Below are 11,669 nucleotides of genomic sequence, written 5' to 3' on the forward strand. Positions count from 1 at the left end.
TGCTCTCATGTTCTCTAATCTTAGGTATGCTCTTCTCTCCATTTTTTCATCATTTTTTCCTAGTTTTTTTTTTTCGTTTCTTTAGGGGAGCCTTGGAGTAACTGGTAAAGTTGCTGTCACGTGACCGGGAGGTCATGGGTTCAAGCCGTGGAAACATCCTCTTGCAGAAATGCAGGGTAAGGTTGCGTACAGTAGACCCTTGTGGTCCGGCCTTTTCCCTGACCCTGCGCATAGCGGGAGCTTAGTACATCGGACTGCCCTTTATTGGGTTTTCTTCATATTTAGACCGAATTGAGGGAAGTGTTTGCACTTGCATATAAGGATTAAGCTAATTCTTCTTTTTGTGTTTCTTCCTGCAGTGAAAAGATTTTCTTTCTCTATTTCATTCAGTTCTGTAAGTTAAACTCATTGTAAGTTAAAATTAAAAGGTTTTGATGGTGGATTAATGAAGTAACCTGTTTTTTGTTTAGACTCATTGGATATATGAAGAAATATTTAAAAATCTAAATCTGTCTAGTCGAAAAATTAAAATCTAAAACAGAAAGTGAAAAAGATGAAGCAAGAGTTATGTGTCAAAGGAAGATATATGGGAATTGATCGTGGGGTAGTTTACAAATGGGAAAAGGGTCAAATTTGCTCCTCTACTATGTGAAAAGGATCAAATTTACCCTTCGTCATACTATCGGTTCAAAAATAGCCCGCCGTTACCTATATGGTTCAATTATACCCCTGTCTGTTAAGTATGTCCTAGGTGGATATCCAATCTCACATGTCATTGATATTTTAATGAGTGGACGCCACATGGCATGCCACTTCAGCAGCCTAACCATTTACCCTCACCTCCACTTGTTCTTCCACCACTAACATTTCCTTCCCCTCGACCACAATTAACACCACCGTAACAACCTCAAATCTGGTATTAATGAACTGGAACACATACCAAGCTATATAGCCAACAATTCAAAAGCTGTTAGAACATGGCTTTCATTAACTTCCCAGAAAAGGGACAAATATGCCCCTCATTATACTTTGGGTATAAATATACCCCTGTCGTTATATTACTGGGTCAAATATACCACTCCCCCGTTAAAGTTTTCCAAGGTGGACATTCTATCCTATGTGGCAGTGTCATTTGATGAGGTGGATGCCACGTGACATTGCCACCTCATCACCCCTAACCAATTTTACTCCTCCCTCTTCCACCACTAAAATTTCCTTTCCGTCCACCCTCATTGTCACCATTACCGCCATCTTAAAGATTAGGAAGACAATATTCTCATGTATGTCTTTTATTATTTTTCTGGCAAGTCCACCTTCTACCCAAACACATTAGTGCAGAAATCGCATTATGGACACATTTATTTGCCAATTAATAGAATCAATGGTGAGAATTTTATTAGCAAGTTGTTTCCGGTTAAGTTATGTAGTTATATTTAACATTCATAGTGTTTCATCCTCACATATCAGAGAATGAAAACTAAGCTGTCACTCGACTGTTTTGCATTTAAAACAGATATACTTAAGTTTGACATATTCCTCGGAAAAGTTAACCTCGGATGATATCAAATACATGTGCTTAGAAAGCTGAGACAGATATCACCCCTGGTGTAAACAGACCCATTTTTGCTTAATATTATAGAAGACTAAGAAGTAATAGGTTAGGGGTGATGAGGTGGCAATGCCACGTGACATCCACCTCATCAAATATCAGTGTCACGTAGGATAGGATGTCCACCTTGGACAATTTTAACGGAGGAGTATATTTGACTCAATAGTATAACGGCAGGGGTATATTTGGACCCAAAGTATAACGAGAGGTATATTTAACCCTTTTATTTGGACCCAAAGTATAACGAGAAGTATATTTGACCCTTTTGGTTTAACTTCCTAACAGGTACGATGACGACAAAATTCTTTCATTATTTTTTCTCAAATATCAAAATCAAATATAATGTACTGTAGTAGTATAATACAGTCGGAAATATTAGTGACAAACTAATTCAATTATTCATTATTTTGGTAATTTCAATCTAACTTTATCAGAACCAGTCAACGCCTCCTCCAAAACCCCCCAAAAGCCAACTTAATTTTTCCCAGAATACATTCGTGTATCAATTTCTGACATACCCATTTTTGAATTTTGCATGGTTTCTTCATGAAACATGTTTGAATCCAGGCCAAAAAATGTGTTAAGCTTAGGGGTTATCCTTATTCTGGTTTCCTTATCCTCTGTTTCATTACCAGTTGAGTCCCAATGCAAGAAAGGGTCCGATTCATTCTATGTTTGGCGGGGGACAGATTTCTCTTACATCGCACGGTTGTTCTCGGTTGTTACTAATGAACTGTAATACGTACCAAGGTATGTAGCAAACAATTAATGGAGATTTAAGGTTGTCATGGTGGTGTTAATGGTGGCAATGGACCAATGGTAGTGGAGAGGAAGGAAATATTAGTTGTGAATAAGTGGAGGCGAGGGGTAAAACGGGTTGGGGTGCTGAGGTGGCATGCCATGTGGCGTTCACCTCATCAAAATATCAATGACATCTGAGATTGGATGTCCACCTAGGATATACTTAACGGAAGAGGGGTATATTTGAACCATATAGGTAATGACAGGGTATCTTTGAACCGATAGTATAACGGAGGGTAAATTTGATCCTTTTCACATAGTAGAGGGGCAAATTTGACCCTTTTCCCGTTTACAAATATTCACATCATACAAATTGGAGTTGATGGAATTTCCCTACAACTATTGATCATGGAGGCAAACTTTAACTATTAGTTTATAGCTAATCAGCTAGATTTCTGGTCAAGTTTAGATTATCTCTTGTGATCATTCCAATTCACATGTGTTGTTCCAATCCTCTCATAATGGAGGGTCTAGGAAGAAAGCAACTTTTATGCTGTATTAGAAGATCTGAAACTTAGTGTAGAGCTTTCTGATTCCCTCTTTTTGATTTTGTAGAAATTGAGGTTCCATTCTTTTCAATATTCCAAGAAACTTGAATGAGTTATGTACTTGCTTTTGCTAGTTTCTAATATTGTCACACCGGTTTAGGAGTTGCACAAATTTTGGCGATTGTCATCAGTGAACCAGTTATAAAGTACTGTAGTATCCTGCTATTTCAATAGGTTCTATATCCTGCTATTTCAATAGGTTCTATGTAAAAGATCCGACAGAAATTATTACAGCTATTGCACAATATGGTTAATGATTTTACACTTGGACTCTTAGCTAAATATGTTTCTTCTGATTGCAGATTCTTATGTAATTGCTCTATGCAAATAACATGTTGCTTCCTAATGACAATTAAACATCACTGTTGTCAAAGGCGCTCTTAACGTGCGCTTAAGCCCTGAAGCGAGGCTCAAAACACGTTGAGTGCTTCGCCTCGCTTTATGTGTACTTCAGCATCATCATCAAGGCTCTAAGACATACTTTTCCTTGCTAATGAGCCTTTCTTGAAGAGGTGACACTAGATAATTGATATTTCACTGTATCGTAATGTTTTACAATTTCTTTGTCCATATATTTGTTATTCATGCTTATTATTATTAGTCTTGGACTAAACATGTATATATATTTGTATTTTTGCACCATTGCGCCCTTTTTCACTAAAGGCCACGCGTTATTTGCGCTTTGCGTTTAAAGCCCCAGCTGACCTTAGAGCTCTTTTGCGCTTTTGATAACACTACTAAACACATGACATTTAGGACTTCAAAGTGTGATATCTATCGATCTGGCTTCTTTCACAATATGTTCTTTCAGCTTTTATATATATATATCATCTTCTGGTTGATGACTGCCATCTCCATGCTTTTTAATAATATTTGTTTCCACTTTGTATCTATTATTTCTTTTTTGTAAGCAAAGTATCTTCAAAATCTAGACCAAACACAGGCCATTAGGTGCGTGAATCAGAAAAAACATATGTATAAGAAGATTTGAAAGCTGGCATGGTTTTTCTTTATGTAGTTTGATTTGACTTGGGAGCAATGTCTTTACTCTTCTAGTTGTTATGTTGCTAATGTGGCTTGCATGTCAAACCTATACTTCATAAGGATACACTTTTTTTTTTTTTTTTGCTGTCACTTCTCTTCGAGTGCATTCACGAAGATTACATTTTCCCGATAGAGACCAAAGGAAAACAGGGAAAAAACTAGCAGCTATGACACTATTAAGGTCATCCTTAATTAACCATACCTTCTCGGAAGGGATGCACTTGTGGCGCACCAATTGGTGCAATGCTTTTGTGGTTCCAGCAGGTTCTGCTAACCATAAAAGAGTTGCGGAAGATGTAGGTTGTTCTTATGTTGTCACGAATCACAGGGAATGTTGGCAAGGCTTGGAGCAAGATATTACAAGTAGAATTTCAGCATGTTGAAGAAAAAAGAAGAATACTGGCAACTATTTTGTTGGCTCCTGCTATAGGCTCTTCCTGTAGCCCTCCTCTCCACAACTGGCAATCTTATATGGAAATGTAAGGCTCCACCCAAAGTCAGTGGTTTAGTTTGAACGACACTGCACTATGGTTATCTTACATAAGAGGTTACACCTTATACAATAGATGTTACCTTTACTCAGTGATTCAGATGACGTCGGTTTTTCTTTGCACAGTCTCATAGCTACTCAACTATGCAAGTGCTCCTCTCTATGTAGTTAAATGGAACCATGCCTGGTGATCTAAGAGGCGCTACCAGCAACTTTCTAGGAAGGGTGATAGGAAACCTAAAGCCATCTGCTTGTATCTATGGACAAGGCGGAAGGAAAGGAACTACCAATGTTTTGGAGATACTACGATCCGGTTTGGACATGGTTTGAAACCATATTTGGACATGCAATTTGGATATTTTAAGGAGTATTTTCTCTTATAGACATAAAACCCCACAAGTTGTGAAAACTATCAAAACATTCTCAATTCTTATACAATCTTACCAAATGAGCAAGTCATAGTTCATAACAAAACTAATACGCTAATTCATAACAACCGGCTCAAAATTAATACTAGAAGACCTTTCTAAAAATACAACATCAATTGGACGGTTGGTGGACATAAATAAAATTGGCAGACATATATAAATTAAAAGGTTGGTAGATATAAATAAAATTTGGTGGAAGTTAATGAGATTGGTAAATGATTGATGGAAGTTATTGTTAAAAATATCTATCAACTTGTGAGTCTTTTTTTTATAAAATATAAACTTATGGGTTAAATTTTATATTTTAAAAAGTTGAAACCATGGTTTCAAACCACAAATGATGCATTTTTGGATGATTTGGAGTTTGAAATCATGAGTGAAAACGCATGTTCAAACGCTGATTTGAAACCATGGTTTGAAAATGCATGGCCAAACACCTACTACATCTACATATATACAAGAATACAAATGTCTGCACCTGTTAACTTTTTGGATTAACTTTCCAGATGTATATAACTTGACACATACTACCTGATACTCATTAATTAGTAAAGTTTGATTCATTATAAAAAGAATTTGAATTTTGTGTTGAAGTAGAGCACGGGCTAAGCCTATCTAGTGACATTAAGAATCCTTTCATGAGTTAATAATGATGGTTACTTTCTACTAATATTTTTACTTTTTTTGTACCTTAATGTTGAAAGGATAACTGTATTAATAAGGTTAAAAGGATCCTTCGACCTTTGATGAGCATTTTAGTAATTCAACTTTCGACTTCGCTTTCCACTTTTATTATACTTATTATCACCTCACCATTTTTGTTTTTATGAAAATTAAGATGTGCATTAAGATTTGGATGTCTGGATTTGAATACAAATATGAATATTAAGATGTTGTATTAAGATCTAAATATTATTTATTTTCTCAACATCTGAATATATAAAAGTTATTTTTATTTAAAAATTTAGTAAAATACTAAATTAATCTAATCTTATATCAAAAAAAAAAAAAAAAAAATCTCGCTTGGGGGTGATGATGTTGTTGTGGGTGATGATTGGGGATGGTATTGGTTTGTTTTTTTTATTTTTTAGAGGAACCACCTAGCTCCAAAATCAGAACTTAGGTGGTATTTTATTAATATGTAAATAGAAAATACATTTGAGGGGAGGGCTTAAACCATACCCCTATGACATATGAAACTGGACATATCCAGTTTGATGCATGATGGCAAGTGCCTTGTACAAGTCCTAAATCAACTACATGATGCATGATCTATAGGGTAGGGGGCTATATCTAGAGTATGCAGCTAAAAACATGATGCATTAACCTAGATGCAAAGTTTAGCCAACTCTTATCTTTAGTTAGAGTTGACTACCCTTTACAGTACATGAGGATACCTAATGTAGACACAGCTAATATTTACAAATCTATTATTTACAAGTCTAAAAGAAACACTAAGGAGGGTCAAAGGTGAAAATCTTGTTGCTTTGAGTTCTCGACCTGATACTGGGCAAACCCCATCTGTCAAGATTTAGAACACCTCTAACAGTTTTTGGCAAATCCTGAAAGCTGGAGTAAGTTACAAAATCAATGTGAAAGTGGCTGATTTGTGCAAGCTTGTCTGCAACCTGGTTAGCCTCTCGAAAGCAATGCCTGATCTGAAATTGATATTGATTCTGTGTCCTTTGTATCCAACAAAAAATTTGCTCAATGTTCCATGGGGTTTTGCATTTCCCCTGAATTGCTTGAACCAGTAAAAGAGAGTCAGCTTCCACTATTAAGTTGTTCCATCCCATATTGACACACCATTCGAGTCCATGTTGAAGGGCTTTAGCCTCAGCCAGTTGTTAGTGCCACAACCAAGATTGATGTTGTAGGCAGAAATCATCTTTCCTTTCTCATCTCTAATGATTCCTCCTCCTCCACAAGCACTTCCCTTACAGCTGCCATCACTAAGTTTTACATAATGGGGAGGTGGGGGGGGGGGGGGGGGGGGGGTACCATCTTATGAATTTGATGCTTTTCTTGGTCATATTTCTGTTCAAGTTGTTGCACATATTCACCCAGTCTGCAGTAGTTTGAACAAGAGGGAACTGTCTACTGACAGTCTGCATTATGTGTGAGATGATGTTTTTAGTGGAAAAACTGCTGTTGAATTTGATGGAGTTGAATCTTATATTGCATCTGGATTTCCAGATTTCCCAGCAGATCACATAGGGCAGGATGATTTTAATTAGGCTTGCAACAGGATTTCTGGCTTGCATCCTCCAGCAATTTACTAATATTTGTCTTAGAGGAATTCCTTGTACTTTATTGCCTAGTGGATTGCAGATATTTGACCATAGAGTTTGAGCCAAATCACTCTGTCCAAACAGGTGTTCTGAAGTTTCTATATTGTGAGTACTGCAGCAACAACATATAGAAGGACCATGAATTTTGAATCTGCCCATCTTATTGTCTGTGGAGAGCCTGTCTTTAATCATTCTCCAGAAGTGAAAATTAGTTTTAAGACTGACACTTTTGTGCCAAGTTCTTTTGTCATGCCAGTCTCCTGCTGCCCTCTTCCTCAGCAAATTCCAAGCAGAAGAAATGGTAAAATTCCCTTCTGTGTTGGGCATCCAAATTGCTTTGTCCCTCTTTGTAGGGGTAAAGTTAATAATGATGATCTGGATTGCCATTCTCACTGCAAAGGGAACTCGGTACCCTGCCCTGTTCCACATCCAGTTACCATTAATGTACACCTCATTCAGCAGACTGTTGTTTGGAATCACCTCCTCTGGTAACAATTTGTATAATGCTCCATTTCTTGACCAATTGTCATACCAGAAGGAGAGATGACCTTGACCTATTTTCCATGTAATATTATCTTCTATCTGATCCCTAACCTTGCACATTTCCCTCCAGGTCTGGGATTGCACCCCTATCACTTTCCTGATGATTGGGTTCCTTGTTGAACAATATTTTGCCATCATATACTCCTTCCATAGGGAATCCTTAGTTCTCAGGTTCCACCATTGTTTGGCAGTGAATGCATTGCTGACATCTCTCAGACATCGCAGTCCCACCCCACCTTCTTCACTAGGTAGGCACATGGTCTCCCAACTACTCCAATGGTATTTTCTCATGGATGCCTTATCACTCCATAGAAATCTTGTCATAGCACCTTCTATCTGTTCAAAGGTACCCTTTGGAGGTTTCATTGCTGCCAGTAAGTGCACTGACATGGCTGAAAGCACATGTTTGATCAGTACTATTTTACCCCCCTTTAGAGCGAAATTTTGCATGCTAGGAGTGAATTCTGCTAGTTATTGAGTTCACCATCTCAGAGAAGTAGTTGATTTTCATCCTTCCTACAAAGAGAGGGCATCCCAGGTATTTTAGTGGCCAATCTTTCCTGTTCATCTTTGTAAGATGAATCACTCTATGAATTACTTCCAGATTGGCCTTAGGAGCAAAGGCTACACAGCTTTTCTTTTTGTTTATCAGTTGACTTGAAACATTTTCATATATAGTTAGTAACTTCAAAATTTTCCCGATGTCTGCAGGTTTACCTGATGTGAAGATTATGATGTCATCAGCAAAAGCCAAGTGGGTGATGCTTGGTCCTTTTTTGGGTCTGTAGTAACCTAGGTACAGGTGCTCCATCAAAAAAATGCAAGTATAGCATTGTGAATATCTGAAAGTGTTATATCTATGCATGTTTGAAAATTTTTTGCTCCAAACCCATCAGGGCCTGGGGCACTATCAGGCTCTATGTTATTGACAACATATGTTACCTCATGGGCAATAAGTCTGGCAATTAGCATTGTGTTCATGTCTGCTGTTACTACCTGAGGGACTTTGTCAAGAATTCTGAAATTTCCTCTGATTTCTTCATATTTGAACAACTCCTCAATGTGTTTTATTGCTGCATCTGCTATGTTCTGGTGGCCTTTTATGTTGTTTCCCTCATTGTCACTTATCTTATGGATATTTAGCTTCCTCCTTCTGTCCTTAATGACCTTATGGAAATATGCACTGTTTTTATCTCCATCCGGTAGCCATCTTGCTTTGGCCCTTTGCCTATATATTTCATCTTGGTTCTTCAACAGTCTGATGTACTCAGCTTTTGCCTTGTTCAGGCTGCTTCTAGTCTCCTCATTATTGTTTTCTGTGTGCTTCTTTTCCAATTCCTTTACTTCATTTTCAGCCTCTTTGCTATCTCTAAATATGTCCCTATATGTTTCTCTGGACCAAGAACTGAGCCTTCTTGCTACTGCCTTCAATTTGCAGTGTACTTTCCACATAGCTGTGCCTTGAACAGGCATGCTCCATTCTTCTTTGACTATGTCTTTGAAGTCTTTATGATTGCACCAGATGTTAAGGAATTTGAAATATCTTATTGGGCTGCTCCTTTCTTTTTCAATATCTACTAGGAAGGGTGCATGGTCAGACCCAGTCCTAGATAAGTGGTTTACATTTGTGCCATTAAAGGCCTCCATCCAGGCCTCATTAATAATGAGCCTATCCAGTCTCTTCTAGGTGGTTTTGGGATGCCCCCAATTGTTGCACCAAGTGTATTGAGCACCTGTATATCCTGCATCAATCAAGCCACAGTCAGCTAGGCATTCTAAAAAGTCAAAGCTCTTGTTCATGTTATAAGGCAGACCACCCTGTTTTTCTCAGGGTTAGTGATCACATTAAAGTCCCCTATCATCCCCAAAGGTTCCTTTAGTTTGTTGGATAGATTCTGCAGTTCCTCCCACAAAGGCTTTCTAAGGGGTATAGTACATTTAGCATAGACAATGGTCAAGTAAAAATTAGTACTATTGCTAGAGCAAGAGATATGACAAGTAATATGCTGTTGAGCATTTTCAATGATTTGCAGAGTGATGGAAGGGTCCTAAAACAGCCAAATTTTCTTATTAAGATTATTATGGCTGTGTTGGAAACCCAATTTCATCATATATTTAGTAAGGTGTTTAGCTTTCCTTTTAGGTTCCTGAATGCATATAAAGGGGAGCTGGTACTGTGTCTTGAGGCCCTTTAACCTCTCACAAGCACCTAGTGTTTTTATGCTCCTAGCATTCCAAGATAGGAATCTAAACATCATTAGAGGTAGGGGTGCTATATCTGGACCCTTGAGGGGTACCAGTTTTGTCTCCTTTGAGGATACATGTTCCTCTAGGGGATAAGTTGTTAGAATCAGAAATTTTATTAATATTTAGAGGATTCTCATCGAAAATGAGTTTCCTTCTGGCAGTTGGAGTGCCCTTGCTATTCAGGGTCATCTCACTGTCACTATAAACCTGGGCTGTGCCAATCTCATTATCATGAGTATGCACCCTGTTGATTTCTTCTGAGTTTGTATCTTCTTCCATGGTCTCCTTGGAGACTTCCACACCTGCATCTAAAGGGAAAAATTCTATTAGTGCAGCAAATCTATTCTCATTCTCTATGTGTTTTTCTTTGGCTTTCCTCCCATGTATGTCAGGTGCTGCTACTGTTGTGTTGCTATTCTTTATCTGCATAATTTCCTCTTGTGTGTGCAGCCAAGATTCTTGTTCCTGATCCAGGTTGAACTGCGGATGGATGGTATTGGTTGATGGTGATAGTTGTTGTTAGTAGCTAGCGATAATGGTGGCTGGCCAGGGAAGTAGTGCTAATTGTAAGATCATTACTTGTCAAACGTAGAGAATAACTTTTCTTTACACATTTTAGCGTAAGGCCTGTCGTGTACATTGTTATTCAACTAATTAGTAGATAAGAGGCTTTTCCTCTCGTTTCACAACAAACAAAAGGTTTTGTTTTAATGAATGTACGTATTGCTAAAACGATGTACTTTCAGATGATAAAAATGATGGTGCAATGGTGGTGGTTTATGTGGTAGTTGGTGGTGACAACCGATAATTATGGTGATAATTGTGGTGGATGATAATTATAAATTATTGCAATAATTATAAATGGTGGCTAGTAGTGTTGACGGCTGACTCTGGTGGTTGTGGCTGAGGATAATAGTTGTGCATGGTGGTAATTGATCATAATACTGGATAGAGGCGGCAGTTAGCGGTGCAAGAGGATGGAATAATGGTGAACTGCCATCTTTGTAGAAATAATTGAATAGACGTATTAATTATATTAAAATTTTATTGTAGATTTTAATTGTTTAGATCTATTCTGACCCATTAAATAGTTGTAAAAAATAAAAAAGAACAATAACACTTCGTAATTAAGATCTGAATAATTAAAATATTAGAACCAAAACAAATTTAATAATTGAAAATCGAAATAATTAAAATTTATGTTTATTCTAGCTTTGGTCCTTGTGTAATTCGACTGATAATAATTAATCTTTAATTAATATAAATGTGCAATTTTGATCCTTCAAACTAACGAAAGTTAAAAACTTAACGGAATCATTAATTTTAAAAATATAAAAAATTATAAAAAAAATCTAAAGTGAAGGTTAGTTTGATTAGAAGCCTAACCACCATTGACATGCACGATAATGAGGTCGTTTGCCAACCCAAGTTTTTGGTTTCTTCACTCTCTTCTCCTTCACCATAACCCTCCTCATCTTCATCATTTTCTTCTCCACTCCAACACCTCTCCCTCAGTCGTCACCACTAGGGGTGTACATAGACCAGGTTGGTTTGGTTTTTTTAAAGACCAAACCAAACCAATTGTATCGGGTTTTTAAATCTATAAATCAAATCAAACCAACAAAAGTCGGGTTTTTCAACTTCGGGTTTTCTTGGTTTTTTCTGGGT

At 37.3% G+C, this 11,669-nt stretch overlaps 1 long non-coding RNA gene across 2 annotated transcripts; it reads left to right on the plus strand.

Moving 5' to 3' along the window:
- Window positions 1–1,115: 1,115 nt before the first annotated feature.
- On the plus strand, window positions 1,116–11,431 carry LOC132631656 (uncharacterized). 2 transcript variants are annotated; one of them, XR_009578953.1, is made up of 3 exons: window positions 1,116–2,359; window positions 3,261–3,470; window positions 4,331–11,431. It is a non-coding gene; the product is annotated as an uncharacterized LOC132631656 (long non-coding RNA). The 2 variants fall into 2 exon arrangements; XR_009578952.1 differs by having other exon boundaries at window positions 1,128–2,359; window positions 8,466–11,399.
- Window positions 11,432–11,669: the final 238 nt, after the last annotated feature.

Source organism: Lycium barbarum, chromosome 3, assembly GCF_019175385.1.
Source record: "Lycium barbarum isolate Lr01 chromosome 3, ASM1917538v2, whole genome shotgun sequence".
NCBI lineage: Eukaryota > Viridiplantae > Streptophyta > Magnoliopsida > Solanales > Solanaceae > Lycium > Lycium barbarum.